The sequence below is a fragment of the Lycium barbarum genome, chromosome 12 (genome assembly GCF_019175385.1).
Source record: "Lycium barbarum isolate Lr01 chromosome 12, ASM1917538v2, whole genome shotgun sequence".
NCBI lineage: Eukaryota > Viridiplantae > Streptophyta > Magnoliopsida > Solanales > Solanaceae > Lycium > Lycium barbarum.
Window position 1 is genome coordinate 70,523,568 of NC_083348.1, and position 3,481 is coordinate 70,527,048.

Genomic DNA, 3,481 nt, shown 5'->3' on the forward strand with positions numbered 1-3,481 from the left:
ATATATATATATATATATATATTCATGCTCATGCTCATGTTCAGGTTTTTGATTTCACCTCTTATCATGCTATTTCATGTCCCATGTTATTCCATTCAGTCGCTTTACATATCAGTACATTCAATGTGCTGACGTCCCCTTTTATTGTCCGGGACCTACATTTCACGATGCATGTACTGATTTACAGGATGACGCATCTGCTTAGTAGGACTTCGCACTTATCAGCTTGTTGGTGAGCCCCATCTCCTCCGGGGCTTAGACCTTTATTATTTATTTAATTATTTTCACGATAAGATATGCATTTAAAGGTATGCTGGGGGCCTTGCCCCAGCGAGTATGTTTTCATTTTCAGACATATGTTAGAGGTTTCATAGACTAGACTATTCAGTCACGCCATGTCAGATGTTCAGAGTCGGATAGCCATTTTGGCTCATTTGCGATGTTTCCACATTCATGTTTTAAATCAATATTTTATTAAAGCTATGATTCTCATGTTTCATAAAAGCTCATCACATTTATGTTATATTTCCGCTCATGTATGCCTCATGATGATTCAGCAAGCCATGTGATTCGCTCGGCCACATGTAGTATGGCACCGAGTGTCGTGTTTCGAGTAGGCCATGGTCCGGGGCGTGACAACCTTGCACAAAAATTCATCAGTACCCATGCTCACAGTCAACATTTGGTGACAACAAACTGCAGCTGAATTGGCCTATACCACTCTGTTGGAACTGCGAGTCCAAAGGAATGAATTGTGGTTTCAAGGATGGAACCAAGGTATTGGAAACTCATTGTTTTAATCGAACTATGACCAGAGAAGGTACTATTTATATGTCTTAGATTTATTTTCTCACTTTCATCATTGATATGGATCACAAAGCACCAAACAAAGACTAAGCAGCCCTTGGTTGCAGGTTAGTTTTCTGAAATTCTTCAAAGTTCTCGCTAAGTCAAATTCCTACTTGTTTTTTATTTCATACTTATGACATGTTACTTATGCAATTTCGTAGGTGTCATTTTAGGTGCAGCTCTTGTTTGCATATTGTTTTCTCACTTTATCAGCTATATTTGACAAGTAAAAATGAAAAAGAGAGTCGAGTTAAGACTTGAAAAGTTTTTGGAAGACTACAAGGCCATCAGACCAACAAGATATTCTTATGCTGATGTCAAGAAGATAATAGATGATTTCAATGAAAAGTTAGGAGAGGGAAGTTATGGAACTGTTTACAAAGGCAGTCTTTCCAGTGAAATATATGTTGCAGTAAAAGTCCTACGCAATTCCACGGGTAAAAGGGAAGAATTTATCAATGAAATCGGAACAATTGGGACAATCCACCATGTTGAGGTGGTCCGTTTGGTTGGTTTTTACGCTGATGGATATAGACGAGCTTTGATCTATGAATACCTACCAAATGATTCACTTGAAAGGTTCATTTTACCAGTGAGCTCGAGCTCCGATAGTGTCTCAGTAAAATTAGCTGGAACACGCTTCAACATATTGCTCTTGGCACTACAAGAGGGATTGAGTATCTTCACTAGGGGTGTGATCAGCAAATCCTCCATTTTGATATCAAGCCACAAAACATGCTTTTAGACCACAACTTAAACCCAAAAATATGTGATTTTGGCCTAGCCAAGCTGTGTTCAAAAGAAAAAAGCGAAGTCACTATGACTGCTGCTAGGGGAACCATTGGCTACATTGCACCAGAAGTGTTATCAAGAAAATTTGATAAAGTTTCTCATAAGTCTGATATTTATAGCTTTGGAATGCTCTTGTTAGAAATGGTTAGTGGTAGGACGAAGATGATTCCTAAGACGACTAACCAAAGCAAAGTGAATTCATTAGAATGAATTTATAGACATTTGGAGAATTGGGAAGAATTGAAGATTCGGATAGAATCGGGAAGAATTGAAGAAACTTTGATAAAGTTTCTCATAAGTCTGATATTTATAGCTTTGGAATGCTCTTGTTAGAAATGGTTGGTGGTAGGACGAAGATTATTCCTAAGACGAATAACCAAAGCAAAGTGAATTCATTAAAATGAATTTATAGACATTTGGAGAATTGGGAAGAATTGAAGATTCGGATAGAGGAAGAAGGGGATGGCACAATTGTGAGAAAGTTAGCTATTGTAGGACTTTGGTGCATTCAGTGGCATCCCATTGATAGACCTTCACTAAAAGAAGTTGTTCAGATGTTGGAAGGAGATGGGAGCAGAGACAGACCCAGGATTTGAGCGCAATGGGGGCACCATTATCTTTAGTATGCCAATTAATAGTGACAAAGTTAGGCGTGCGACTCTTAAAAAACTTATTGATTACAATAGCAAAATACAAAGTTCAACATTATCAAATATAATTAATTTGGTACTAATATAACAAAAGTACATCATCAACTCATACTTGAACTCGTCGCATTTTTATTTTTTGAAAATGGTCAATAATAGCATCATTGCTTTCAGTTGCAAATACTTCCTTCTCAAAGTAACAAACTAAACAATTATTTAAAAAATCATCACTAATAGTACTACGTAATTCATCTTATGCTCATTATCATCAATATATTATTAAAAAGAGGATAAATAACCAATAAAATTCTCCCAAATCCACTTGAAAAATAAAAACAAACCTGAGTTTTCAAGACCTTAAGCTGGTTGTACAAAATCCCAAATTTAAGAATATGATAAGATTTTAGGGCTTAGTATAAGAAATACAATTTTTAATTAAATTAAATTTATAAAATTATGTATTCCTCAATCCCTAGTAATTAAATACTATTATATAGTTATACAATAAGTAATCTATATTAATCACTAAAAAAGAAGGGAACACTTTACCGTAAAAGAAGTCCTATCATTGGCTAGAATTCGATTGCCGGAGAAACTAATGAATATCGACAATAGATTTGACTATGAGTGACGTTCCTAACTTAGTGATTTGTGAGAAACTTGATAATGGAAGAATGGAAGAAGGGTTTGAGAATGGAGAGATCCAAATGACTTTCTTTTTACTTATTACATTGGGAAAAGATGAGTGGGAAGTGAGAAAAGATCTTTTGAAATTTGGGGCTTTTTAGAGGGTGGGGTTTAATGAAAAGGTAAAATGGGAGGGGGACTGAACAATAAAAAGATTTTTAAGAAAATTTGCATTAAATGCAGGTTAGTACAACAGTTTACTGCACAAATGTTTTTAAAAAATAATTGTAGGAGCCGATATTTGAACTCGGGTCACAACCTGTGAGCATCAGCTCAGTGACACTCCTACCAACTGAACTATTTTAGTAATTATGTTCGAGGGGTCCTTTTAAAATATATGATAGTTTTTCAAGGTATATAGATATATGTATATAGGGTTTTTTCCGAAGTTACGGGGGGAGGGGGGCACGTGTGTTATGAACATGGTCACAATGGAAGACCCATTGGGGAGTTTGGAAAATTACGTTCGGACCCTAGTTAAAAAGAGCATGTGAGATGACTATAAA

General features: G+C 35.8%; 1 pseudogene; it reads left to right on the forward strand.

Annotated features, from left to right (window-relative positions):
* Positions 1–715: 715 nt before the first annotated feature.
* Positions 716–2,988, forward strand: LOC132625140 (rust resistance kinase Lr10-like; annotated as a pseudogene).
* Positions 2,989–3,481: the final 493 nt, after the last annotated feature.